Source organism: Carassius carassius, unplaced genomic scaffold (assembly GCF_963082965.1).
Source record: "Carassius carassius unplaced genomic scaffold, fCarCar2.1 SCAFFOLD_68, whole genome shotgun sequence".
Lineage (NCBI taxonomy): Eukaryota > Metazoa > Chordata > Actinopteri > Cypriniformes > Cyprinidae > Carassius > Carassius carassius.
In genome coordinates this window covers 130,460-155,357 of record NW_026775139.1, presented here as the reverse complement: position 1 = coordinate 155,357, position 24,898 = coordinate 130,460, and the positions used below count along the sequence as shown (strand labels likewise).

The 24,898-nt window shown below is 46.2% G+C and overlaps 37 non-coding genes across 37 annotated transcripts; 18 read left to right on the top strand and 19 right to left on the bottom strand.

Annotated features, from left to right (window-relative positions):
- Nucleotides 1-22: 22 nt before the first annotated feature.
- Nucleotides 23-104, top strand: trnas-gcu (transfer RNA serine (anticodon GCU)). The gene has a single exon. It is a non-coding gene; the product is annotated as a tRNA-Ser (tRNA).
- Nucleotides 105-278: 174 nt separating this feature from the next.
- On the bottom strand, nucleotides 279-419 carry LOC132137115 (U4 spliceosomal RNA). Its single transcript, XR_009431752.1, has one exon. It is a non-coding gene; the product is annotated as a U4 spliceosomal RNA (small nuclear RNA).
- Nucleotides 420-1,150: 731 nt separating this feature from the next.
- trnas-gcu (transfer RNA serine (anticodon GCU)) lies at nucleotides 1,151-1,232 on the top strand. The gene has a single exon. It is a non-coding gene; the product is annotated as a tRNA-Ser (tRNA).
- Nucleotides 1,233-1,406: 174 nt separating this feature from the next.
- On the bottom strand, nucleotides 1,407-1,547 carry LOC132137114 (U4 spliceosomal RNA). The gene has a single exon (XR_009431751.1). It is a non-coding gene; the product is annotated as a U4 spliceosomal RNA (small nuclear RNA).
- A 749-nt stretch (nucleotides 1,548-2,296) lies between these two features.
- On the top strand, nucleotides 2,297-2,378 carry trnas-gcu (transfer RNA serine (anticodon GCU)). The gene has a single exon. It is a non-coding gene; the product is annotated as a tRNA-Ser (tRNA).
- A 174-nt stretch (nucleotides 2,379-2,552) lies between these two features.
- Nucleotides 2,553-2,693, bottom strand: LOC132137056 (U4 spliceosomal RNA). The gene has a single exon (XR_009431695.1). It is a non-coding gene; the product is annotated as a U4 spliceosomal RNA (small nuclear RNA).
- A 730-nt stretch (nucleotides 2,694-3,423) lies between these two features.
- Nucleotides 3,424-3,505, top strand: trnas-gcu (transfer RNA serine (anticodon GCU)). The gene has a single exon. It is a non-coding gene; the product is annotated as a tRNA-Ser (tRNA).
- A 174-nt stretch (nucleotides 3,506-3,679) lies between these two features.
- Nucleotides 3,680-3,820, bottom strand: LOC132137093 (U4 spliceosomal RNA). Its single transcript, XR_009431731.1, has one exon. It is a non-coding gene; the product is annotated as a U4 spliceosomal RNA (small nuclear RNA).
- Nucleotides 3,821-4,551: 731 nt separating this feature from the next.
- Nucleotides 4,552-4,633, top strand: trnas-gcu (transfer RNA serine (anticodon GCU)). Its single transcript has one exon. It is a non-coding gene; the product is annotated as a tRNA-Ser (tRNA).
- Nucleotides 4,634-4,807: 174 nt separating this feature from the next.
- Nucleotides 4,808-4,948, bottom strand: LOC132137111 (U4 spliceosomal RNA). The gene has a single exon (XR_009431749.1). It is a non-coding gene; the product is annotated as a U4 spliceosomal RNA (small nuclear RNA).
- A 749-nt stretch (nucleotides 4,949-5,697) lies between these two features.
- Nucleotides 5,698-5,779, top strand: trnas-gcu (transfer RNA serine (anticodon GCU)). Its single transcript has one exon. It is a non-coding gene; the product is annotated as a tRNA-Ser (tRNA).
- Nucleotides 5,780-5,953: 174 nt separating this feature from the next.
- On the bottom strand, nucleotides 5,954-6,094 carry LOC132137045 (U4 spliceosomal RNA). Its single transcript, XR_009431684.1, has one exon. It is a non-coding gene; the product is annotated as a U4 spliceosomal RNA (small nuclear RNA).
- Nucleotides 6,095-6,824: 730 nt separating this feature from the next.
- On the top strand, nucleotides 6,825-6,906 carry trnas-gcu (transfer RNA serine (anticodon GCU)). The gene has a single exon. It is a non-coding gene; the product is annotated as a tRNA-Ser (tRNA).
- A 174-nt stretch (nucleotides 6,907-7,080) lies between these two features.
- On the bottom strand, nucleotides 7,081-7,221 carry LOC132137110 (U4 spliceosomal RNA). Its single transcript, XR_009431748.1, has one exon. It is a non-coding gene; the product is annotated as a U4 spliceosomal RNA (small nuclear RNA).
- A 731-nt stretch (nucleotides 7,222-7,952) lies between these two features.
- trnas-gcu (transfer RNA serine (anticodon GCU)) lies at nucleotides 7,953-8,034 on the top strand. Its single transcript has one exon. It is a non-coding gene; the product is annotated as a tRNA-Ser (tRNA).
- A 174-nt stretch (nucleotides 8,035-8,208) lies between these two features.
- On the bottom strand, nucleotides 8,209-8,349 carry LOC132137109 (U4 spliceosomal RNA). The gene has a single exon (XR_009431747.1). It is a non-coding gene; the product is annotated as a U4 spliceosomal RNA (small nuclear RNA).
- Nucleotides 8,350-9,100: 751 nt separating this feature from the next.
- Nucleotides 9,101-9,182, top strand: trnas-gcu (transfer RNA serine (anticodon GCU)). Its single transcript has one exon. It is a non-coding gene; the product is annotated as a tRNA-Ser (tRNA).
- A 174-nt stretch (nucleotides 9,183-9,356) lies between these two features.
- On the bottom strand, nucleotides 9,357-9,497 carry LOC132137017 (U4 spliceosomal RNA). The gene has a single exon (XR_009431656.1). It is a non-coding gene; the product is annotated as a U4 spliceosomal RNA (small nuclear RNA).
- A 3,159-nt stretch (nucleotides 9,498-12,656) lies between these two features.
- Nucleotides 12,657-12,797, bottom strand: LOC132137108 (U4 spliceosomal RNA). The gene has a single exon (XR_009431746.1). It is a non-coding gene; the product is annotated as a U4 spliceosomal RNA (small nuclear RNA).
- Nucleotides 12,798-13,528: 731 nt separating this feature from the next.
- trnas-gcu (transfer RNA serine (anticodon GCU)) lies at nucleotides 13,529-13,610 on the top strand. Its single transcript has one exon. It is a non-coding gene; the product is annotated as a tRNA-Ser (tRNA).
- A 174-nt stretch (nucleotides 13,611-13,784) lies between these two features.
- Nucleotides 13,785-13,925, bottom strand: LOC132137107 (U4 spliceosomal RNA). The gene has a single exon (XR_009431745.1). It is a non-coding gene; the product is annotated as a U4 spliceosomal RNA (small nuclear RNA).
- Nucleotides 13,926-14,656: 731 nt separating this feature from the next.
- trnas-gcu (transfer RNA serine (anticodon GCU)) lies at nucleotides 14,657-14,738 on the top strand. The gene has a single exon. It is a non-coding gene; the product is annotated as a tRNA-Ser (tRNA).
- A 174-nt stretch (nucleotides 14,739-14,912) lies between these two features.
- On the bottom strand, nucleotides 14,913-15,053 carry LOC132137106 (U4 spliceosomal RNA). The gene has a single exon (XR_009431744.1). It is a non-coding gene; the product is annotated as a U4 spliceosomal RNA (small nuclear RNA).
- Nucleotides 15,054-15,802: 749 nt separating this feature from the next.
- On the top strand, nucleotides 15,803-15,884 carry trnas-gcu (transfer RNA serine (anticodon GCU)). The gene has a single exon. It is a non-coding gene; the product is annotated as a tRNA-Ser (tRNA).
- A 174-nt stretch (nucleotides 15,885-16,058) lies between these two features.
- On the bottom strand, nucleotides 16,059-16,199 carry LOC132137105 (U4 spliceosomal RNA). Its single transcript, XR_009431743.1, has one exon. It is a non-coding gene; the product is annotated as a U4 spliceosomal RNA (small nuclear RNA).
- A 731-nt stretch (nucleotides 16,200-16,930) lies between these two features.
- trnas-gcu (transfer RNA serine (anticodon GCU)) lies at nucleotides 16,931-17,012 on the top strand. Its single transcript has one exon. It is a non-coding gene; the product is annotated as a tRNA-Ser (tRNA).
- Nucleotides 17,013-17,186: 174 nt separating this feature from the next.
- On the bottom strand, nucleotides 17,187-17,327 carry LOC132137104 (U4 spliceosomal RNA). Its single transcript, XR_009431742.1, has one exon. It is a non-coding gene; the product is annotated as a U4 spliceosomal RNA (small nuclear RNA).
- Nucleotides 17,328-18,058: 731 nt separating this feature from the next.
- Nucleotides 18,059-18,140, top strand: trnas-gcu (transfer RNA serine (anticodon GCU)). Its single transcript has one exon. It is a non-coding gene; the product is annotated as a tRNA-Ser (tRNA).
- A 174-nt stretch (nucleotides 18,141-18,314) lies between these two features.
- On the bottom strand, nucleotides 18,315-18,455 carry LOC132137103 (U4 spliceosomal RNA). Its single transcript, XR_009431741.1, has one exon. It is a non-coding gene; the product is annotated as a U4 spliceosomal RNA (small nuclear RNA).
- A 751-nt stretch (nucleotides 18,456-19,206) lies between these two features.
- On the top strand, nucleotides 19,207-19,288 carry trnas-gcu (transfer RNA serine (anticodon GCU)). Its single transcript has one exon. It is a non-coding gene; the product is annotated as a tRNA-Ser (tRNA).
- Nucleotides 19,289-19,462: 174 nt separating this feature from the next.
- On the bottom strand, nucleotides 19,463-19,603 carry LOC132137034 (U4 spliceosomal RNA). The gene has a single exon (XR_009431673.1). It is a non-coding gene; the product is annotated as a U4 spliceosomal RNA (small nuclear RNA).
- A 748-nt stretch (nucleotides 19,604-20,351) lies between these two features.
- On the top strand, nucleotides 20,352-20,433 carry trnas-gcu (transfer RNA serine (anticodon GCU)). Its single transcript has one exon. It is a non-coding gene; the product is annotated as a tRNA-Ser (tRNA).
- A 174-nt stretch (nucleotides 20,434-20,607) lies between these two features.
- On the bottom strand, nucleotides 20,608-20,748 carry LOC132137102 (U4 spliceosomal RNA). Its single transcript, XR_009431740.1, has one exon. It is a non-coding gene; the product is annotated as a U4 spliceosomal RNA (small nuclear RNA).
- A 731-nt stretch (nucleotides 20,749-21,479) lies between these two features.
- On the top strand, nucleotides 21,480-21,561 carry trnas-gcu (transfer RNA serine (anticodon GCU)). Its single transcript has one exon. It is a non-coding gene; the product is annotated as a tRNA-Ser (tRNA).
- A 174-nt stretch (nucleotides 21,562-21,735) lies between these two features.
- On the bottom strand, nucleotides 21,736-21,876 carry LOC132137100 (U4 spliceosomal RNA). Its single transcript, XR_009431738.1, has one exon. It is a non-coding gene; the product is annotated as a U4 spliceosomal RNA (small nuclear RNA).
- Nucleotides 21,877-22,627: 751 nt separating this feature from the next.
- On the top strand, nucleotides 22,628-22,709 carry trnas-gcu (transfer RNA serine (anticodon GCU)). The gene has a single exon. It is a non-coding gene; the product is annotated as a tRNA-Ser (tRNA).
- A 174-nt stretch (nucleotides 22,710-22,883) lies between these two features.
- On the bottom strand, nucleotides 22,884-23,024 carry LOC132137023 (U4 spliceosomal RNA). Its single transcript, XR_009431662.1, has one exon. It is a non-coding gene; the product is annotated as a U4 spliceosomal RNA (small nuclear RNA).
- Nucleotides 23,025-24,898: the final 1,874 nt, after the last annotated feature.

Below are 24,898 nucleotides of genomic sequence, written 5' to 3'. Positions count from 1 at the left end.
TCAGTCAGGCACTCACATGAGTGACGAGGTGGCCGAGTGGTTAAGGCGATGGACTGCTAATCCATTGTGCTCTGCACGCGTGGGTTCGAATCCCATCCTCGTCGGTCCTTGCTGTGATTGTTCATCTGCTCTGCACATTTTGTGCACTTTCCTTATGTGACACTTTCACCTCATGCAGTGCGATTCAAAACGGTCGATGATCCGAATCAGGTGTGTTAAATAATGGAAGCGCGCAATGCATTAAGCACACCAGACCTATTCTTCAACAACACGATAAGCTCCAAAAGAAGCTGGCAAAAATTGCCAAGGCTGACTCTATTTCAAGTCATCCTGGCAGGGTATTGGGTAAAGTTTTCAACCAGCAATGATCGCGCCTCGGATGAGCCTCATAGGCTACAATATTGCCTCTGCGAAAGAATGGTGGCAATGGGTCGCGACCTTTCACCTGGAGCCATGTGGACGTGGAACGACAGGGTGGTAAATAGCTCCAAACTGCGTGGTGTGTCTATGAAAACCAGTAGGCAGTATGTACGAGAAGCCTTATTCGCTGCTCTCTCTTTACTTAAAGAGGAGTGTGTGTTGCTTTCCCGAACCCCTGGGGGAAGAGAGTTATGGGTATCTTGGCAACAAAGGGGTGGAGTCGTAAAGCTCGCGGTCTGGGTCAGGATAGATTCTGTTTGACGAGGCCCCTGGGGGGTTGGGTAGGATACAGTGACGAGTGCAAAGACACTGCAAACAAGTTCTGAGGGAGGTCCTGTGTCAAATGTGCTAACTTTTGCTAGACTCAGGTGTTCTCTCAGAACGACAGAGGGCCACAATGACAAGCGCTTGTCTGAGGGGGGTCATGAGATAGGAGCAAGCTCAGCTTTTAAGAGTACAAAGAACATCAGTCATAAACGATGAATAATGCAGCTGGTGCTGGACAAAGGTTAAACTTTCGAAACGCACGTGTTTAACCTCCTGCATTCGAATGCACAAACAAATGGAATATGCTTTGAAATTCACGTGTTCAACTGTACGCATATCTCAGCGTACATGTACAAAAATGAACTATACTTTGGTTTCAAGGGTGAGCTTCAACGTCACAGTGCTTAAATGTTCTTCAGGAAAACCACCGCATCCCAGAGGTCAGTCAGGCACTCACATGAGTGACGAGGTGGCCGAGTGGTTAAGGCGATGGACTGCTAATCCATTGTGCTCTGCACGCGTGGGTTCGAATCCCATCCTCGTCGGTCCTTGCTGTGATTGTTCATCTGCTCTGCACATTTTGTGCACTTTCCTTATGTGACACTTTCACCTCATGCAGTGCGATTCAAAACGGTCGATGATCCGAATCAGGTGTGTTAAATAATGGAAGCGCGCAATGCATTAAGCACACCAGATCTATTCTTCAACAACACGATAAGCTCCAAAAGAAGCTGGCAAAAATTGCCAAGGCTGACTCTATTTCAAGTCATCCTGGCAGGGTATTGGGTAAAGTTTTCAACCAGCAATGATCGCGCCTCGGATGAGCCTCATAGGCTACAATATTGCCTCTGCGAAAGAATGGTGGCAAGGGTCGCGACCTTTCACCTGGAGCCATGTGGACGTGGAACGACAGGGTGGTAAATAGCTCCAAACTGCGTGGTGTGTCTACGAAAACCAGTAGGCAGTATGTACGAGAAGCCTTATTCGCTGCTCTCTCTTTACTTAAAGAGGAGTGTGTGTTGCTTTCCCGAACCCCTGGGGGAAGAGAGTTATGGGTATCTTGGCAACAAAGGGGTGGAGTCGTAAAGCTCGCGGTCTGGCCAGGATAAATTCTGTTTGACGAGGCCCCTGGGGGGTTGGGTAGGATACAGTGACGAGTGCAAAGACACTGCAAACAAGTTCTGAGGGAGGTCCTGTGTCAAATGTGCTACCTTTTGCTAGACTCAGGTGTTCTCTCAAAACGGCAACGGAGACCAGAACGACAGAGGGCCACAATGACAAGCGCTTGTCTGAGGGGGGTCATGAGATAGGAGCAAGCTCAGCTTTTAAGAGTACAAAGAACATCAGTCATAAACGATGAATAATGCAGCTGGTGCTGGACAAAGGTTAAACTTTCGAGAGCGCACGTGTTTAACCTCCTGCATTCGAATGCGCAAACAAATGGAATATGCTTTGAAATTCTACGTGTTCAACTGTACGCATATCTCAGCGTACATGTACAAAAATTAACTATACTTTGGTTTCAAGGGTGAGCTTCAACGTCACAGTGCTAAAAGGTTCTTCAGGAAAACCACCGCAGCCCAGAGGTCAGTCAGGCACTCACATGAGTGACGAGGTGGCCGAGTGGTTAAGGCGATGGACTGCTAATCCATTGTGCTCTGCACGCGTGGGTTCGAATCCCATCCTTGTCGGTCCTTGCTGTGATTGTTCATCTGCTCTGCACATTTTGTGGACTTTCCTTATGTGACACGTTCACCTCATGCAGTGCGATTCAAAACGGTCGATGATCCGAATCAGGTTTGTTAAATAATGGTAGCAAGCAATGCATTAAGGACACGAGACCTATTCTTCAACAACACGATAAGCTTCAAAAGAAGCTGGCAAAAATTGCCAAGGATGACTCTATTTCAAGTCATCCTGGCGGGGTATTGGGTAAAGTTTTCAACCAGCAATGATCGCGCCTCGGGTGAGCCTCATAGGCTACAATATTGCCTCTGCGAAAGAATGGTGGCAAGGGTCGCGACCTTTCACCTGGAGCCATGTGGACGTGGAACGACAGGGTGGTAAATAGCTCCAAACTGCGTGGTGTGTCTACGAAAACCAGTAGGCAGTATGTACGAGAAGCCTTATTCGCTGCTCTCTCTTTACTTAAAGAGGAGTGTGTGTTGTTTTCCCGAACCCCTGGGGGAAGAGAGTTATGGGTATCTTGGCAACAAAGGGGTGGAGTCGTAAAGCTCGCGGTCTGGGTCAGGATAGATTCTGTTTGACGAGGCCCCTGGGGGGTTGGGTAGGATACAGTGACGAGTGCAAAGACACTGCAAACAAGATCTGAGGGAGGTCCTGTGTCAAATGTGCTACCTTTTGCTAGACTCAGGTGTTCTCTCAGAACGACAGAGGGCCACAATGACAAGCGCTTGTCTGAGGGGGGTCATGAGATAGGAGCAAGCTCAGCTTTTAAGAGTACAAAGAACATCAGTCATAAACGATGAATAATGCAGCTGGTGCTGGACAAAGGTTAAACTTTCGAAACGCACGTGTTTAACCTCCTGCATTCGAATGCACAAACAAATGGAATATGCTTTGAAATTCACGTGTTCAACTGTACGCATATCTCAGCGTACATGTACAAAAATGAACTATACTTTGGTTTCAAGGGTGAGCTTCAACGTCACAGTGCTTAAATGTTCTTCAGGAAAACCACCGCAGCCCAGAGGTCAGTCAGGCACTCACATGAGTGACGAGGTGGCTGAGTGGTTAAGGCGATGGACTGCTAATCCATTGTGCTCTGCACGCGTGGGTTCGAATCCCATCCTCGTCGGTCCTTGCTGTGATTGTTCATCTGCTCTGCACATTTTGTGCACTTTCCTTATGTGACACTTTCACCTCATGCAGTGCGATTCAAAACGGTCGATGATCCGAATCAGGTGTGTTAAATAATGGAAGCGCGCAATGCATTAAGCACACCAGACCTATTCTTCAACAACACGATAAGCTCCAAAAGAAGCTGGCAAAAATTGCCAAGGCTGACTCTATTTCAAGTCATCCTGGCAGGGTATTGGGTAAAGTTTTCAACCAGCAATGATCGTGCCTCGGATGAGCCTCATAGGCTACAATATTGCCTCTGCGAAAGAATGGTGGCAATGGGTCGCGACCTTTCACCTGGAGCCATGTGGACGTGGAACGACAGGGTGGTAAATAGCTCCAAACTGCGTGGTGTGTCTATGAAAACCAGTAGGCAGTATGTACGAGAAGCCTTATTCGCTGCTCTCTCTTTACTTAAAGAGGAGTGTGTGTTGCTTTCCCGAACCCCTGGGGGAAGAGAGTTATGGGTATCTTGGCAACAAAGGGGTGGAGTCGTAAAGCTCGCGGTCTGGGTCAGGATAGATTCTGTTTGACGAGGCCCCTGGGGGGTTGGGTAGGATACAGTGACGAGTGCAAAGACACTGCAAACAAGTTCTGAGGGAGGTCCTGTGTCAAATGTGCTAACTTTTGCTAGACTCAGGTGTTCTCTCAGAACGACAGAGGGCCACAATGACAAGCGCTTGTCTGAGGGGGGTCATGAGATAGGAGCAAGCTCAGCTTTTAAGAGTACAAAGAACATCAGTCATAAACGATGAATAATGCAGCTGGTGCTGGACAAAGGTTAAACTTTCGAAACGCACGTGTTTAACCTCCTGCATTCGAATGCACAAACAAATGGAATATGCTTTGAAATTCACGTGTTCAACTGTACGCATATCTCAGCGTACATGTACAAAAATGAACTATACTTTGGTTTCAAGGGTGAGCTTCAACGTCACAGTGCTTAAATGTTCTTCAGGAAAACCACCGCAGCCCAGAGGTCAGTCAGGCACTCACATGAGTGACGAGGTGGCCGAGTGGTTAAGGCGATGGACTGCTAATCCATTGTGCTCTGCACGCGTGGGTTCGAATCCCATCCTCGTCGGTCCTTGCTGTGATTGTTCATCTGCTCTGCACATTTTGTGCACTTTCCTTATGTGACACTTTCACCTCATGCAGTGCGATTCAAAACGGTCGATGATCCGAATCAGGTGTGTTAAATAATGGAAGCGCGCAATGCATTAAGCACACCAGATCTATTCTTCAACAACACGATAAGCTCCAAAAGAAGCTGGCAAAAATTGCCAAGGCTGACTCTATTTCAAGTCATCCTGGCAGGGTATTGGGTAAAGTTTTCAACCAGCAATGATCGCGCCTCGGATGAGCCTCATAGGCTACAATATTGCCTCTGCGAAAGAATGGTGGCAAGGGTCGCGACCTTTCACCTGGAGCCATGTGGACGTGGAACGACAGGGTGGTAAATAGCTCCAAACTGCGTGGTGTGTCTATGAAAACCAGTAGGCAGTATGTACGAGAAGCCTTATTCGCTGCTCTCTCTTTACTTAAAGAGGAGTGTGTGTTGCTTTCCCGAACCCCTGGGGGAAGAGAGTTATGGGTATCTTGGCAACAAAGGGGTGGAGTCGTAAAGCTCGCGGTCTGGCCAGGATAAATTCTGTTTGACGAGGCCCCTGGGGGGTTGGGTAGGATACAGTGACGAGTGCAAAGACACTGCAAACAAGTTCTGAGGGAGGTCCTGTGTCAAATGTGCTACCTTTTGCTAGACTCAGGTGTTCTCTCAAAACGGCAACGGAGACCAGAACGACAGAGGGCCACAATGACAAGCGCTTGTCTGAGGGGGGTCATGAGATAGGAGCAAGCTCAGCTTTTAAGAGTACAAAGAACATCAGTCATAAACGATGAATAATGCAGCTGGTGCTGGACAAAGGTTAAACTTTCGAGAGCGCACGTGTTTAACCTCCTGCATTCGAATGCGCAAACAAATGGAATATGCTTTGAAATTCTACGTGTTCAACTGTACGCATATCTCAGCGTACATGTACAAAAATTAACTATACTTTGGTTTCAAGGGTGAGCTTCAACGTCACAGTGCTAAAAGGTTCTTCAGGAAAACCACCGCAGCCCAGAGGTCAGTCAGGCACTCACATGAGTGACAAGGTGGCCGAGTGGTTAAGGCGATGTACTGCTAATCCATTGTGCTCTGCACGCGTGGGTTCGAATCCCATCCTTGTCGGTCCTTGCTGTGATTGTTCATCTGCTCTGCACATTTTGTGGACTTTCCTTATGTGACACGTTCACCTCATGCAGTGCGATTCAAAACGGTCGATGATCCGAATCAGGTTTGTTAAATAATGGTAGCACGCAATGCATTAAGGACACGAGACCTATTCTTCAACAACACGATAAGCTTCAAAAGAAGCTGGCAAAAATTGCCAAGGATGACTCTATTTCAAGTCATCCTGGCGGGGTATTGGGTAAAGTTTTCAACCAGCAATGATCGCGCCTCGGGTGAGCCTCATAGGCTACAATATTGCCTCTGCGAAAGAATGGTGGCAAGGGTCGCGACCTTTCACCTGGAGCCATGTGGACGTGGAACGACAGGGTGGTAAATAGCTCCAAACTGCGTGGTGTGTCTACGAAAACCAGTAGGCAGTATGTACGAGAAGCCTTATTCGCTGCTCTCTCTTTACTTAAAGAGGAGTGTGTGTTGTTTTCCCGAACCCCTGGGGGAAGAGAGTTATGGGTATCTTGGCAACAAAGGGGTGGAGTCGTAAAGCTCGCGGTCTGGGTCAGGATAGATTCTGTTTGACGAGGCCCCTGGGGGGTTGGGTAGGATACAGTGACGAGTGCAAAGACACTGCAAACAAGATCTGAGGGAGGTCCTGTGTCAAATGTGCTACCTTTTGCTAGACTCAGGTGTTCTCTCAGAACGACAGAGGGCCACAATGACAAGCGCTTGTCTGAGGGGGGTCATGAGATAGGAGCAAGCTCAGCTTTTAAGAGTACAAAGAACATCAGTCATAAACGATGAATAATGCAGCTGGTGCTGGACAAAGGTTAAACTTTCGAAACGCACGTGTTTAACCTCCTGCATTCGAATGCACAAACAAATGGAATATGCTTTGAAATTCACGTGTTCAACTGTACGCATATCTCAGCGTACATGTAAAAAAATGAACTATACTTTGGTTTCAAGGGTGAGCTTCAACGTCACAGTGCTTAAATGTTCTTCAGGAAAACCACCGCAGCCCAGAGGTCAGTCAGGCACTCACATGAGTGACGAGGTGGCCGAGTGGTTAAGGCGATGGACTGCTAATCCATTGTGCTCTGCACGCGTGGGTTCGAATCCCATCCTCGTCGGTCCTTGCTGTGATTGTTCATCTGCTCTGCACATTTTGTGCACTTTCCTTATGTGACACTTTCACCTCATGCAGTGCGATTCAAAACGGTCGATGATCCGAATCAGGTGTGTTAAATAATGGAAGCGCGCAATGCATTAAGCACACCAAACCTATTCTTCAACAACACGATAAGCTCCAAAAGAAGCTGGCAAAAATTGCCAAGGCTGACTCTATTTCAAGTCATCCTGGCAGGGTATTGGGTAAAGTTTTCAACCAGCAATGATCGCGCCTCGGATGAGCCTCATAGGCTACAATATTGCCTCTGCGAAAGAATGGTGGCAATGGGTCGCGACCTTTCACCTGGAGCCATGTGGACGTGGAACGACAGGGTGGTAAATAGCTCCAAACTGCGTGGTGTGTCTATGAAAACCAGTAGGCAGTATGTACGAGAAGCCTTATTCGCTGCTCTCTCTTTACTTAAAGAGGAGTGTGTGTTGCTTTCCCGAACCCCTGGGGGAAGAGAGTTATGGGTATCTTGGCAACAAAGGGGTGGAGTCGTAAAGCTCGCGGTCTGGGTCAGGATAGATTCTGTTTGACGAGGCCCCTGGGGGGTTGGGTAGGATACAGTGACGAGTGCAAAGACACTGCAAACAAGTTCTGAGGGAGGTCCTGTGTCAAATGTGCTAACTTTTGCTAGACTCAGGTGTTCTCTCAGAACGACAGAGGGCCACAATGACAAGCGCTTGTCTGAGGGGGGTCATGAGATAGGAGCAAGCTCAGCTTTTAAGAGTACAAAGAACATCAGTCATAAACGATGAATAATGCAGCTGGTGCTGGACAAAGGTTAAACTTTCGAAACGCACGTGTTTAACCTCCTGCATTCGAATGCACAAACAAATGGAATATGCTTTGAAATTCACGTGTTCAACTGTACGCATATCTCAGCGTACATGTACAAAAATGAACTATACTTTGGTTTCAAGGGTGAGCTTCAACGTCACAGTGCTTAAATGTTCTTCAGGAAAACCACCGCAGCCCAGAGGTCAGTCAGGCACTCACATGAGTGACGAGGTGGCCGAGTGGTTAAGGCGATGGACTGCTAATCCATTGTGCTCTGCACGCGTGGGTTCGAATCCCATCCTCGTCGGTCCTTGCTGTGATTGTTCATCTGCTCTGCACATTTTGTGCACTTTCCTTATGTGACACTTTCACCTCATGCAGTGCGATTCAAAACGGTCGATGATCCGAATCAGGTGTGTTAAATAATGGAAGCGCGCAATGCATTAAGCACACCAGATCTATTCTTCAACAACACGATAAGCTCCAAAAGAAGCTGGCAAAAATTGCCAAGGCTGACTCTATTTCAAGTCATCCTGGCAGGGTATTGGGTAAAGTTTTCAACCAGCAATGATCGCGCCTCGGATGAGCCTCATAGGCTACAATATTGCCTCTGCGAAAGAATGGTGGCAATGGGTCGCGACCTTTCACCTGGAGCCATGTGGACGTGGAACGACAGGGTGGTAAATAGCTCCAAACTGCGTGGTGTGTCTATGAAAACCAGTAGGCAGTATGTACGAGAAGCCTTATTCGCTGCTCTCTCTTTACTTAAAGAGGAGTGTGTGTTGCTTTCCCGAACCCCTGGGGGAAGAGAGTTATGGGTATCTTGGCAACAAAGGGGTGGAGTCGTAAAGCTCGCGGTCTGGGTCAGGATAGATTCTGTTTGACGAGGCCCCTGGGGGGTTGGGTAGGATACAGTGACGAGTGCAAAGACACTGCAAACAAGTTCTGAGGGAGTTCCTGTGTCAAATGTGCTAACTTTTGCTAGACTCAGGTGTTCTCTCAAAACGGCAACGGAGACCAGAACGACAGAGGGCCACAATGACAAGCGCTTGTCTGAGGGGGGTCATGAGATAGGAGCAAGCTCAGCTTTTAGGAGTACAAAGAACATCAGTCATAAACGATGAATAATGCAGCTGGTGCTGGACAAAGTTTAAACTTTCGAGAGCGCACGTGTTTAACCTCCTGCATTCGAATGCGCAAACAAATGGAATATGCTTTGAAATTCTACGTGTTCAACTGTACGCATATCTCAGCGTACATGTACAAAAATGAACTATACTTTGGTGTCAAGGGTGAGCTTCAACGTCACAGTGCTAAAAGGTTCTTCAGGAAAACCACCACAGCCCATAGGTCATTTAGGTACTCACATGAGTGACGAGGTGGCCGAGTGGTTAAGGCGATTGACTGCTAATCCATTGTGCTCTGCACGTGTGGGTTCGAATCCCATCCTCGTCGTTCCTTCCTGTTATTGTTCATCTGCTCTGCACATTTTGTGCACTTTCCTTATGTGACACGTTCACCTCATGCAGTGCGATTCAAAACGGTCGATGATCCGAATCAGGTGTGTTAAATAATGGAAGCACGCAATGCATTAAGGACACGAGACCTATTCTTCAACAACACGATAAGCTTCAAAAGAAGCTGGCAAAAATTGCCAAGGATGACTCTATTTCAAGTCATCCTGGCGGGGTATTGGGTAAAGTTTTCAACCAGCAATGATCGCACCTCGGGTGAGCCTCATAGGCTACAATATTGCCTCTGCGAAAGAATGGTGGCAAGGGTCGCGACCTTTCACCTGGAGCCATGTGGACGTGGAACGACAGGGTGGTAAATAGCTCCAAACTGCGTGGTGTGTCTACGAAAACCAGTAGGCAGTATGTACGAGAAGCCTTATTCGCTGCTCTCTCTTTACTTAAAGAGGAGTGTGTGTTGTTTTCCCGAACCCCTGGGGGAAGAGAGTTATGGGTATCTTGGCAACAAAGGGGTGGAGTCGTAAAGCTCGCGGTCTGGGTCAGGATAGATTCTGTTTGACGAGGCCCCTGGGGGGTTGGGTAGGATACAGTGACGAGTGCAAAGACACTGCAAACAAGTTCTGAGGGAGGTCCTGTGTCAAATGTGCTACCTTTTGCTAGACTCAGGTGTTCTCTCAAAACGGCAACGGAGACCAGAACGACAGAGGGCCACAATGACAAGCGCTTGTCTGAGGGGGGTCATGAGATAGGAGCAAGCTCAGCTTTTAAGAGTACAAAGAACATCAGTCATAAACGATGAATAATGCAGCTGGTGCTGGACAAAGGTTAAACTTTCGAAACGCACGTGTTTAACCTCCTGCATTCGAATGCGCAAACAAATGGAATATGCTTTGAAATTCACGTGTTCAACTGTACGCATATCTCAGCGTACATGTACAAAAATTAACTATACTTTGGTTTCAAGGGTGAGCTTCAATGTCACAGTGCTAAAAGGTTCTTCAGGAAAACCACCGCAGCCCAGAGGTCAGTCAGGCACTCACATGAGTGACGAGGTGGCCTACCTGGATCAGGATCGGCTGTCATTGTCGGATTGGAAGAGAGCCAATCGCTGAGCTCGCTCGCCAATGTGAGGTTTCAGGCACCATTCGCTGTGCGCGCTCTCCAAAGTGAGCTATGAGAGCCAATCGCTGCTCTGTGAGATTGGATGACGACACTGGTGACGGAGTCTATTCTGACGAGCGCACAATACAAAATTATCAACGAGCAATGTGAGTAAGATTGCTTTATTACTTTATTTGTTTCCGTTTACCGTGTACTTATTTGGTTGTTGTGGTGGGCGATATGACGGCTTATATCTTAACGATGATATAACGTGTCGACCCTTAGGGATTTTGCTCAATCGTTTATTTCGCTGTATGTATTATTACCACTTACAGTAATTGACACATAAGGTAAGAGTGAACATGTATTAATGAATACAAATAAAGTGCGGAATATGCTTGATGTCAAATAGAGTTATTAAGCGCAATATGCAGGGAATAAAAACATACCGGAAGCGGACGCGCGCGTGCGCGCGCACTGACGGCTTCTGATCGCGAATTCCGTTTTTCTGTGGCGGTTTGTTGCACTTGAATGGTCAAATACACACACCATTACATCAAAATGCCCAATTGTGTTTACGTGTTGAATAAATGAATACAATAAATAGACTTAAATATATAATTTGGTTGAAACCGGATGTGCATCAGTAAATTGGGTCCGTGCATTCAGTGCGGCAGCTTAATTTAGTCCTGTTCTGTCATTAATGCAAAAAATAAAAATAAAAATAATAAAAAGCACTCACTGATTTAAAAAGTAACAGTTCATATCTGAGAGAGTGAAGATTATGCAGTGTTTTAATTTGACATTTTATGCAATATATCTAGTATTTTTTATTGTATTAAGAAATTGTATCATGAATATTATTATTACTACTGTATTTTTTATTAATGTATTTGACCTATTGTTTTAATTCACTTTGTTCTCATTTAAATAAAAATCAAATAACAAAAATGACTATACTGAGATATGTAGCTGTTGTGAAATAATTTCCCAAATCCTGAAGTTAAATTTTGGTCTTATCACACACCTTTAATTTTTCCAAGTATTCGAGTGTCTCTTTTTTAACAATCAATAATTCTAATCTAACATTACATACATTTATTTATTTATTTTAAATATGAATTATGAATGAAATCCATGTTTTTTTCTATTTTGTATGTAGATGAACACAAGGCCATGGTAGATGGCGAGTGGATGGCCAGGCTGAGGACTTTTGCCCGCTGTGGGGTTTGACCTTCTGGAGAAGGCAACAGACCAGCCCCAAGAAAAACAGACGTTTTATGACCTCTAACAGAAGGTAAAGCAAAGTTATCATTCATTCATTATATAGTACGTAGTATGCAGGTCACCTGACAATAGTTAGACAAGTTAGTATAGTAAACAATGATTTTTATCTTTTCAGATTGAGAAATGCCCCATGTAGGCCCATGGGCAGAACACCCTCTTTGGATGCTCCATGGCCTGCTGCCTCCTCCACGCCAGGTGCATCAGCATCTTCTGATGAGTCTGTGGTATGTAAATACCTTGTTATATGTGCACTCAGACTGACAAGGCACTTTACATTTACATTTATTCATTTAGCAGACACTTTTATCCAAAGCGACTTATAAATGAGGACAGTGGAAGCAATCAAAAACAACAAAAAGAGCAATGATATATAAGTGCTATAACAAGTCTCAGTTAGCTTAACACAGTACACGTAGCAAGGGTTTTTAAATAATATAATAAATAAAAAGAAAACAGATAGAATTACAAATATCAAAATATTAGTAATACAAATATCAAAATGATTCTTTAAAAAATCTGAATACAGATATATATTTTGTAAGACATACACATAAAATTTTACTTGCCATGTTCAGTTATTCACTGTTTTTATGTAATATTGTTATAAAAAAGACAGGACAGTGCTGTATGGATGCAAGGACTGCAACTGCCTAGGTGCTTGTCTGTGGCGGCTGACCCTCCTGCCAATGTGCACCCCTCAACCAGGCCCAGCTCAACAATACCACCTGACCAGTAGCACCGTTGGCCAGGCACAGACAAAGAGGAACAGGAAAATACCTTCAGCCCAGCCTCTCTTCTGCCCCTCCTGCCGCCCCAGTTCGGAAGCTGACATGCAAAGTACAGCACAACACAAAAAAATGCGGGCAGTTCAGGACAGCGGAGACTGGGCATAGCAATACAAGGGCATTATATACTGCCCCTCTGTAGAGACTGTGCCAAAGGAGCAGTGGTTGGAGGATATAATAAAAACAAAATGGAAAAAAAAGAAACACTGATCTTTGATTTTAAGATTTACATATGTGTATAGTTCTTTTTCCCTTTTATTTCACAAAAGACATTGGAACTTGAGCTCCAAAAGAAGCTGGCAAAAATTGCCAAGGCTGACTCTATTTCAAGTCATCCTGGCAGGGTATTGGGTAAAGTTTTCAACCAGCAATGATCGCGCCTCGGATGAGCCTCATAGGCTACAATATTGCCTCTGCGAAAGAATGGTGGCAATGGGTCGCGACCTTTCACCTGGAGCCATGTGGACGTGGAACGACAGGGTGGTAAATAGCTCCAAACTGCGTGGTGTGTCTATGAAAACCAGTAGGCAGTATGTACGAGAAGCCTTATTCGCTGCTCTCTCTTTACTTAAAGAGGAGTGTGTGTTGCTTTCCCGAACCCCTGGGGGAAGAGAGTTATGGGTATCTTGGCAACAAAGGGGTGGAGTCGTAAAGCTCGCGGTCTGGGTCAGGATAGATTCTGTTTGACGAGGCCCCTGGGGGGTTGGGTAGGATACAGTGACGAGTGCAAAGACACTGCAAACAAGTTCTGAGGGAGGTCCTGTGTCAAATGTGCTAACTTTTGCTAGACTCAGGTGTTCTCTCAGAACGACAGAGGGCCACAATGACAAGCGCTTGTCTGAGGGGGGTCATGAGATAGGAGCAAGCTCAGCTTTTAAGAGTACAAAGAACATCAGTCATAAACGATGAATAATGCAGCTGGTGCTGGACAAAGGTTAAACTTTCGAAACGCACGTGTTTAACCTCCTGCATTCGAATGCACAAACAAATGGAATATGCTTTGAAATTCACGTGTTCAACTGTACGCATATCTCAGCGTACATGTACAAAAATGAACTATACTTTGGTTTCAAGGGTGAGCTTCAACGTCACAGTGCTTAAATGTTCTTCAGGAAAACCACCGCAGCCCAGAGGTCAGTCAGGCACTCACATGAGTGACGAGGTGGCCGAGTGGTTAAGGCGATGGACTGCTAATCCATTGTGCTCTGCACGCGTGGGTTCGAATCCCATCCTCGTCGGTCCTTGCTGTGATTGTTCATCTGCTCTGCACATTTTGTGCACTTTCCTTATGTGACACTTTCACCTCATGCAGTGCGATTCAAAACGGTCGATGATCCGAATCAGGTGTGTTAAATAATGGAAGCGCGCAATGCATTAAGCACACCAGACCTATTCTTCAACAACACGATAAGCTCCAAAAGAAGCTGGCAAAAATTGCCAAGGCTGACTCTATTTCAAGTCATCCTGGCAGGGTATTGGGTAAAGTTTTCAACCAGCAATGATCGCGCCTCGGATGAGCCTCATAGGCTACAATATTGCCTCTGCGAAAGAATGGTGGCAATGGGTCGCGACCTTTCACCTGGAGCCATGTGGAAGTGGAACGACAGGGTGGTAAATAGCTCCAAACTGCGTGGTGTGTCTATGAAAACCAGTAGGCAGTATGTACGAGAAGCCTTATTCGCTGCTCTCTCTTTACTTAAAGAGGAGTGTGTGTTGCTTTCCCGAACCCCTGGGGGAAGAGAGTTATGGGTATCTTGGCAACAAAGGGGTGGAGTCGTAAAGCTCGCGGTCTGGGTCAGGATAGATTCTGTTTGACGAGGCCCCTGGGGGGTTGGGTAGGATACAGCGACGAGTGCAAAGACACTGCAAACAAGTTCTGAGGGAGTTCCTGTGTCAAATGTGCTAACTTTTGCTAGACTCAGGTGTTCTCTCAGAACGACAGAGGGCCACAATGACAAGCGCTTGTCTGAGGGGGGTCATGAGATAGGAGCAAGCTCAGCTTTTAAGAGTACAAAGAACATCAGTCATAAACGATGAATAATGCAGCTGGTGCTGGACAAAGGTTAAACTTTCGAAACGCACGTGTTTAACCTCCTGCATTCGAATGCACAAACAAATGGAATATGCTTTGAAATTCACGTGTTCAACTGTACGCATATCTCAGCGTACATGTACAAAAATGAACTATACTTTGGTTTCAAGGGTGAGCTTCAACGTCACAGTGCTTAAATGTTCTTCAGGAAAACCACCGCAGCCCAGAGGTCAGTCAGGCACTCACATGAGTGACGAGGTGGCCGAGTGGTTAAGGCGATGGACTGCTAATCCATTGTGCTCTGCACGCGTGGGTTCGAATCCCATCCTCGTCGGTCCTTGCTGTGATTGTTCATCTGCTCTGCACATTTTGTGCACTTTCCTTATGTGACACTTTCACCTCATGCAGTGCGATTCAAAACGGTCGATGATCCGAATCAGGTGTGTTAAATAATGGAAGCGCGCAATGCATTAAGCACACCAGACCTATTCTTCAACAACACGATAAGCTCCAAAAGAAGCTGGCAAAAATTGCCAAGGCTGACTCTATTTCAAGTCATCCTGGCAGGGTATTGGGTAAAGTTTTCAACCAGCAATGATCGCGCCTCGGATGAGCCTCATAGGCTACAATATTGCCTCTGCGAAAGAATGGTGGCAATGGGTCGCGACCTTTCACCTGGAGCCATGTGGACGTGGAACGACAGGGTGGTAAATAGCTCCAAACTGCGTGGTGTGTCTATGAAAACCAGTAGGCAGTATGTACGAGAAGCCTTATTCGCTGCTCTCTCTTTACTTAAAGAGGAGTGTGTGTTGCTTTCCCGAACCCCTGGGGGAAGAGAGTTATGGGTATCTTGGCAACAAAGGGGTGGAGTCGTAAAGCTCGCGGTCTGGGTCAGGATAGATTCTGTTTGACGAGGCCCCTGGGGGGTTGGGTAGGATACAGTGACGAGTGCAAAGACACTGCAAACAAGTTCTGAGGGAGTTCCTGTGTCAAATGTGCTAACTTTTGCTAGACTCAGGTGTTCTCTCAAAACGGCAACGGAGACCAGAACGACAGAGGGCCACAATGACAAGCGCTTGTCTGAGGGGGGTCATGAGATAGGAGCAAGCTCAGCTTTTAAGAGTACAAAGAACATCAGTCATAAACGATGAATAATGCAGCTGGTGCTGGACAAAGGTTAAACTTTCGAAACGCACGTGTTTAACCTCCTGCATTCGAATGCACAAACAAATGGAATATGCTTTGAAATTCACGTGTTCAACTGTACGCATATCTCAGCGTACATGTACAAAAATGAACTATACTTTGGTTTCAAGGGTGAGCTTCAACGTCACAGTGCTTAAATGTTCTTCAGGAAAACCACCGCAGCCCAGAGGTCAGTCAGGCACTCACATGAGTGACGAGGTGGCCGAGTGGTTAAGGCGATGGACTGCTAATCCATTGTGCTCTGCACGCGTGGGTTCGGATCCCATCCTCGTCGGTCCTTGCTGTGATTGTTCATCTGCTCTGCACATTTTGTGCACTTTCCTTATGTGACACTTTCACCTCATGCAGTGCGATTCAAAACGGTCGATGATCCGAATCAGGTGTGTTAAATAATGGAAGCGCGCAATGCATTAAGCACACCAGACCTATTCTTCAACAACACGATAAGCTCCAAAAGAAGCTGGCAAAAATTGCCAAGGCTGACTCTATTTCAAGTCATCCTGGCAGGGTATTGGGTAAAGTTTTCAACCAGCAATGATCGCGCCTCGGATGAGCCTCATAGGCTACAATATTGCCTCTGCGAAAGAATGGTGGCAATGGGTCGTGACCTTTCACCTGGAGCCATGTGGACGTGGAACGACAGGGTGGTAAATAGCTCCAAACTGCGTGGTGTGTCTATGAAAACCAGTAGGCAGTATGTACGAGAAGCCTTATTCGCTGCTCTCTCTTTACTTAAAGAGGAGTGTGTGTTGCTTTCCCGAACCCCTGGGGGAAGAGAGTTATGGGTATCTTGGCAACAAAGGGGTGGAGTCGTAAAGCTCGCGGTCTGGGTCAGGATAGATTCTGTTTGACGAGGCCCCTGGGGGGTTGGGTAGGATACAGTGACGAGTGCAAAGACACTGCAAACAAGTTCTGAGGGAGGTCCTGTGTCAAATGTGCTAACTTTTGCTAGACTCAGGTGTTCTCTCAGAACGACAGAGGGCCACAATGACAAGCGCTTGTCTGAGGGGGGTCATGAGATAGGAGCAAGCTCAGCTTTTAAGAGTACAAAGAACATCAGTCATAAACGATGAATAATGCAGCTGGTGCTGGACAAAGGTTAAACTTTCGAAACGCACGTGTTTAACCTCCTGCATTCGAATGCACAAACAAATGGAATATGCTTTGAAATTCACGTGTTCAACTGTACGCATATCTCAGCGTACATGTACAAAAATGAACTATACTTTGGTTTCAAGGGTGAGCTTCAACGTCACAGTGCTTAAATGTTCTTCAGGAAAACCACCGCAGCCCAGAGGTCAGTCAGGCACTCACATGAGTGACGAGGTGGCCGAGTGGTTAAGGCGATGGACTGCTAATCCATTGTGCTCTGCACGCGTGGGTTCGAATCCCATCCTCGTCGGTCCTTGCTGTGATTGTTCATCTGCTCTGCACATTTTGTGCACTTTCCTTATGTGACACTTTCACCTCATGCAGTGCGATTCAAAACGGTCGATGATCCGAATCAGGTGTGTTAAATAATGGAAGCGCGCAATGCATTAAGCACACCAGACCTATTCTTCAACAACACGATAAGCTCCAAAAGAAGCTGGCAAAAATTGCCAAGGCTGACTCTATTTCAAGTCATCCTGGCAGGGTATTGGGTAAAGTTTTCAACCAGCAATGATCGCGCCTCGGATGAGCCTCATAGGCTACAATATTGCCTCTGCGAAAGAATGGTGGCAATGGGTCGCGACCTTTCACCTGGAGCCATGTGGACGTGGAACGACAGGGTGGTAAATAGCTCCAAACTGCGTGGTGTGTCTATGAAAACCAGTAGGCAGTATGTACGAGAAGCCTTATTCGCTGCTCTCTCTTTACTTAAAGAGGAGTGTGTGTTGCTTTCCCGAACCCCTGGGGGAAGAGAGTTATGGGTATCTTGGCAACAAAGGGGTGGAGTCGTAAAGCTCGCGGTCTGGGTCAGGATAGATTCTGTTTGACGAGGCCCCTGGGGGGTTGGGTAGGATACAGTGACGAGTGCAAAGACACTGCAAACAAGTTCTGAGGGAGGTCCTGTGTCAAATGTGCTAACTTTTGCTAGACTCAGGTGTTCTCTCAGAACGACAGAGGGCCACAATGACAAGCGCTTGTCTGAGGGGGGTCATGAGATAGGAGCAAGCTCAGCTTTTAAGAGTACAAAGAACATCAGTCATAAACGATGAATAATGCAGCTGGTGCTGGACAAAGGTTAAACTTTCGAAACGCACGTGTTTAACCTCCTGCATTCGAATGCACAAACAAATGGAATATGCTTTGAAATTCACGTGTTCAACTGTACGCATATCTCAGCGTACATGTACAAAAATGAACTATACTTTGGTTTCAAGGGTGAGCTTCAACGTCACAGTGCTTAAATGTTCTTCAGGAAAACCACCGCAGCCCAGAGGTCAGTCAGGCACTCACATGAGTGACGAGGTGGCCGAGTGGTTAAGGCGATGGACTGCTAATCCATTGTGCTCTGCACGCGTGGGTTCGAATCCCATCCTCGTCGGTCCTTGCTGTGATTGTTCATCTGCTCTGCACATTTTGTGCACTTTCCTTATGTGACACTTTCACCTCATGCAGTGCGATTCAAAACGGTCGATGATCCGAATCAGGTGTGTTAAATAATGGAAGCGCGCAATGCATTAAGCACACCAGACCTATTCTTCAACAACACGATAAGCTCCAAAAGAAGCTGGCAAAAATTGCCAAGGCTGACTCTATTTCAAGTCATCCTGGCAGGGTATTGGGTAAAGTTTTCAACCAGCAATGATCGCGCCTCGGATGAGCCTCATAGGCTACAATATTGCCTCTGCGAAAGAATGGTGGCAATGGGTCGCGACCTTTCACCTGGAGCCATGTGGACGTGGAACGACAGGGTGGTAAATAGCTCCAAACTGCGTGGTGTGTCTATGAAAACCAGTAGGCAGTATGTACGAGAAGCCTTATTCGCTGCTCTCTCTTTACTTAAAGAGGAGTGTGTGTTGCTTTCCCGAACCCCTGGGGGAAGAGAGTTATGGGTATCTTGGCAACAAAGGGGTGGAGTCGTAAAGCTCGCGGTCTGGGTCAGGATAGATTCTGTTTGACGAGGCCCCTGGGGGGTTGGGTAGGATACAGTGACGAGTGCAAAGACACTGCAAACAAGTTCTGAGGGAGTTCCTGTGTCAAATGTGCTAACTTTTGCTAGACTCAGGTGTTCTCTCAAAACGGCAACGGAGACCAGAACGACAGAGGGCCACAATGACAAGCGCTTGTCTGAGGGGGGTCATGAGATAGGAGCAAGCTCAGCTTTTAGGAGTACAAAGAACATCAGTCATAAACGATGAATAATGCAGCTGGTGCTGGACAAAGTTTAAACTTTCGAGAGCGCACGTGTTTAACCTCCTGCATTCGAATGCGCAAACAAATGGAATATGCTTTGAAATTCTACGTGTTCAACTGTACGCATATCTCAGCGTACATGTACAAAAATGAACTATACTTTGGTGTCAAGGGTGAGCTTCAACGTCACAGTGCTAAAAGGTTCTTCAGGAAAACCACCACAGCCCATAGGTCATTTAGGTACTCACATGAGTGACGAGGTGGCCGAGTGGTTAAGGCGATTGACTGCTAATCCATTGTGCTCTGCACGTGTGGGTTCGAATCCCATCCTCGTCGTTCCTTCCTGTTATTGTTCATCTGCTCTGCACATTTTGTGCACTTTCCTTATGTGACACGTTCACCTCATGCAGTGCGATTCAAAACGGTCGATGATCCGAATCAGGTGTGTTAAATAATGGAAGCACGCAATGCATTAAGGACACGAGACCTATTCTTCAACAACACGATAAGCTTCAAAAGAAGCTGGCAAAAATTGCCAAGGATGACTCTATTTCAAGTCATCCTGGCGGGGTATTGGGTAAAGTTTTCAACCAGCAATGATCGCGCCTCGGGTGAGCCTCATAGGCTACAATATTGCCTCTGCGAAAGAATGGTGGCAAGGGTCGCGACCTTTCACCTGGAGCCATGTGGACGTGGAACGACAGGGTGGTAAATAGCTCCAAACTGCGTGGTGTGTCTACGAAAACCAGTAGGCAGTATGTACGAGAAGCCTTATTCGCTGCTCTCTCTTTACTTAAAGAGGAGTGTGTGTTGTTTTCCCGAACCCCTGGGGGAAGAGAGTTATGGGTATCTTGGCAACAAAGGGGTGGAGTCGTAAAGCTCGCGGTCTGGGTCAGGATAGATTCTGTTTGACGAGGCCCCTGGGGGGTTGGGTAGGATACAGTGACGAGTGCAAAGACACTGCAAACAAGTTCTGAGGGAGGTCCTGTGTCAAATGTGCTACCTTTTGCTAGACTCAGGTGTTCTCTCAAAACGGCAACGGAGACCAGAACGACAGAGGGCCACAATGACAAGCGCTTGTCTGAGGGGGGTCATGAGATAGGAGCAAGCTCAGCTTTTAAGAGTACAAAGAACATCAGTCATAAACGATGAATAATGCAGCTGGTGCTGGACAAAGGTTAAACTTTCGAAACGCACGTGTTTAACCTCCTGCATTCGAATGCACAAACAAATGGAATATGCTTTGAAATTCACGTGTTCAACTGTACGCATATCTCAGCGTACATGTACAAAAATGAACTATACTTTGGTTTCAAGGGTGAGCTTCAACGTCACAGTGCTTAAATGTTCTTCAGGAAAACCACCGCAGCCCAGAGGTCAGTCAGGCACTCACATGAGTGACGAGGTGGCCGAGTGGTTAAGGCGATGGACTGCTAATCCATTGTGCTCTGCACGCGTGGGTTCGGATCCCATCCTCGTCGGTCCTTGCTGTGATTGTTCATCTGCTCTGCACATTTTGTGCACTTTCCTTATGTGACACTTTCACCTCATGCAGTGCGATTCAAAACGGTCGATGATCCGAATCAGGTGTGTTAAATAATGGAAGCGCGCAATGCATTAAGCACACCAGACCTATTCTTCAACAACACGATAAGCTCCAAAAGAAGCTGGCAAAAATTGCCAAGGCTGACTCTATTTCAAGTCATCCTGGCAGGGTATTGGGTAAAGTTTTCAACCAGCAATGATCGCGCCTCGGATGAGCCTCATAGGCTACAATATTGCCTCTGCGAAAGAATGGTGGCAATGGGTCGTGACCTTTCACCTGGAGCCATGTGGACGTGGAACGACAGGGTGGTAAATAGCTCCAAACTGCGTGGTGTGTCTATGAAAACCAGTAGGCAGTATGTACGAGAAGCCTTATTCGCTGCTCTCTCTTTACTTAAAGAGGAGTGTGTGTTGCTTTCCCGAACCCCTGGGGGAAGAGAGTTATGGGTATCTTGGCAACAAAGGGGTGGAGTCGTAAAGCTCGCGGTCTGGGTCAGGATAGATTCTGTTTGACGAGGCCCCTGGGGGGTTGGGTAGGATACAGTGACGAGTGCAAAGACACTGCAAACAAGTTCTGAGGGAGGTCCTGTGTCAAATGTGCTAACTTTTGCTAGACTCAGGTGTTCTCTCAGAACGACAGAGGGCCACAATGACAAGCGCTTGTCTGAGGGGGGTCATGAGATAGGAGCAAGCTCAGCTTTTAAGAGTACAAAGAACATCAGTCATAAACGATGAATAATGCAGCTGGTGCTGGACAAAGGTTAAACTTTCGAAACGCACGTGTTTAACCTCCTGCATTCGAATGCACAAACAAATGGAATATGCTTTGAAATTCACGTGTTCAACTGTACGCATATCTCAGCGTACATGTACAAAAATGAACTATACTTTGGTTTCAAGGGTGAGCTTCAACGTCACAGTGCTTAAATGTTCTTCAGGAAAACCACCGCAGCCCAGAGGTCAGTCAGGCACTCACATGAGTGACGAGGTGGCCGAGTGGTTAAGGCGATGGACTGCTAATCCATTGTGCTCTGCACGCGTGGGTTCGAATCCCATCCTCGTCGGTCCTTGCTGTGATTGTTCATCTGCTCTGCACATTTTGTGCACTTTCCTTATGTGACACTTTCACCTCATGCAGTGCGATTCAAAACGGTCGATGATCCGAATCAGGTGTGTTAAATAATGGAAGCGCGCAATGCATTAAGCACACCAGACCTATTCTTCAACAACACGATAAGCTCCAAAAGAAGCTGGCAAAAATTGCCAAGGCTGACTCTATTTCAAGTCATCCTGGCAGGGTATTGGGTAAAGTTTTCAACCAGCAATGATCGCGCCTCGGATGAGCCTCATAGGCTACAATATTGCCTCTGCGAAAGAATGGTGGCAATGGGTCGCGACCTTTCACCTGGAGCCATGTGGACGTGGAACGACAGGGTGGTAAATAGCTCCAAACTGCGTGGTGTGTCTATGAAAACCAGTAGGCAGTATGTACGAGAAGCCTTATTCGCTGCTCTCTCTTTACTTAAAGAGGAGTGTGTGTTGCTTTCCCGAACCCCTGGGGGAAGAGAGTTATGGGTATCTTGGCAACAAAGGGGTGGAGTCGTAAAGCTCGCGGTCTGGGTCAGGATAGATTCTGTTTGACGAGGCCCCTGGGGGGTTGGGTAGGATACAGTGACGAGTGCAAAGACACTGCAAACAAGTTCTGAGGGAGTTCCTGTGTCAAATGTGCTAACTTTTGCTAGACTCAGGTGTTCTCTCAAAACGGCAACGGAGACCAGAACGACAGAGGGCCACAATGACAAGCGCTTGTCTGAGGGGGGTCATGAGATAGGAGCAAGCTCAGCTTTTAGGAGTACAAAGAACATCAGTCATAAACGATGAATAATGCAGCTGGTGCTGGACAAAGTTTAAACTTTCGAGAGCGCACGTGTTTAACCTCCTGCATTCGAATGCGCAAACAAATGGAATATGCTTTGAAATTCTACGTGTTCAACTGTACGCATATCTCAGCGTACATGTACAAAAATGAACTATACTTTGGTGTCAAGGGTGAGCTTCAACGTCACAGTGCTAAAAGGTTCTTCAGGAAAACCACCACAGCCCATAGGTCATTTAGGTACTCACATGAGTGACGAGGTGGCCGAGTGGTTAAGGCGGTTGACTGCTAATCCATTGTGCTCTGCACGTGTGGGTTCGAATCCCATCCTCGTCGTTCCTTCCTGTTATTGTTCATCTGCTCTGCACATTTTGTGCACTTTCCTTATGTGACACGTTCACCTCATGCAGTGCGATTCAAAACGGTCGATGATCCGAATCAGGTGTGTTAAATAATGGAAGCACGCAATGCATTAAGGACACGAGACCTATTCTTCAACAACACGATAAGCTTCAAAAGAAGCTGGCAAAAATTGCCAAGGATGACTCTATTTCAAGTCATCCTGGCGGGGTATTGGGTAAAGTTTTCAACCAGCAATGATCGCGCCTCGGGTGAGCCTCATAGGCTACAATATTGCCTCTGCGAAAGAATGGTGGCAAGGGTCGCGACCTTTCACCTGGAGCCATGTGGACGTGGAACGACAGGGTGGTAAATAGCTCCAAACTGCGTGGTGTGTCTACGAAAACCAGTAGGCAGTATGTACGAGAAGCCTTATTCGCTGCTCTCTCTTTACTTAAAGAGGAGTGTGTGTTGTTTTCCCGAACCCCTGGGGGAAGAGAGTTATGGGTATCTTGGCAACAAAGGGGTGGAGTCGTAAAGCTCGCGGTCTGGGTCAGGATAGATTCTGTTTGACGAGGCCCCTGGGGGGTTGGGTAGGATACAGTGACGAGTGCAAAGACACTGCAAACAAGTTCTGAGGGAGGTCCTGTGTCAAATGTGCTACCTTTTGCTAGACTCAGGTGTTCTCTCAAAACGGCAACGGAGACCAGAACGACAGAGGGCCACAATGACAAGCGCTTGTCTGAGGGGGGTCATGAGATAGGAGCAAGCTCAGCTTTTAAGAGTACAAAGAACATCAGTCATAAACGATGAATAATGCAGCTGGTGCTGTACAAAGGTTAAACTTTCGAAACGCACGTGTTTAACCTCCTGCATTCGAATGCGCAAACAAATGGAATATGCTTTGAAATTCACGTGTTCAACTGTACGCATATCTCAGCGTACATGTACAAAAATTAACTATACTTTGGTTTCAAGGGTGAGCTTCAATGTCACAGTGCTAAAAGGTTCTTCAGGAAAACCACCGCAGCCCAGAGGTCAGTCAGGCACTCACATGAGTGACGAGGTGGCCTACCTGGATCAGGATCGGCTGTCATTGTCGGATTGGAAGAGAGCCAATCGCTGAGCTCGCTCGCCAATGTGAGGTTTCAGGCACCATTCGCTGTGCGCGCTCTCCAAAGTGAGCTATGAGAGCCAATCGCTGCTCTGTGAGATTGGATGACGACACTGGTGACGGAGTCTATTCTGACGAGCGCGCAATACAAAATTATCAACGAGCAATGTGAGTAAGATTGCTTTATTACTTTATTTGTTTCCGTTTACCGTGTACTTATTTGGTTGTTGTGGTGGGCGATATGACGGCTTATATCTTAACGATGATATAACGTGTCGACCCTTAGGGATTTTGCTCAATCGTTTATTTCGCTGTATGTATTATTACCACTTACAGTAATTGACACATAAGGTAAGAGTGAACATGTATTAATGAATACAAATAAAGTGCGGAATATGCTTGATGTCAAATAGAGTTATTAAGCGCAATATGCAGGGAATAAAAACATACCGGAAGCGGACGCGCGCGTGCGCGCGCGCACTGACGGCTTCTGATCGCGAATTCCGTTTTTCTGTGGCGGTTTGTTGCACTTGAATGGTCAAATACACACACCATTACATCAAAATGCCCAATTGTGTTTACGTGTTGAATAAATGAATACAATAAATAGACTTAAATATATAATTTGGTTGAAACCGGATGTGCATCAGTAAATTGGGTCCGTGCATTCAGTGCGGCAGCTTAATTTAGTCCTGTTCTGTCATTAATGCAAAAAATAAAAATAAAAATAATAAAAAGCACTCACTGATTTAAAAAGTAACAGTTCATATCTGAGAGAGTGAAGATTATGCAGTGTTTTAATTTGACATTTTATGCAATATATCTAGTATTTTTTATTGTATTAAGAAATTGTATCATGAATATTATTATTACTACTGTATTTTTTATTAATGTATTTGACCTATTGTTTTAATTCACTTTGTTCTCATTTAAATAAAAATCAAATAACAAAAATGACTATACTGAGATATGTAGCTGTTGTGAAATAATTTCCCAAATCCTGAAGTTAAATTTTGGTCTTATCACACACCTTTAATTTTTCCAAGTATTCGAGTGTCTCTTTTTTAACAAT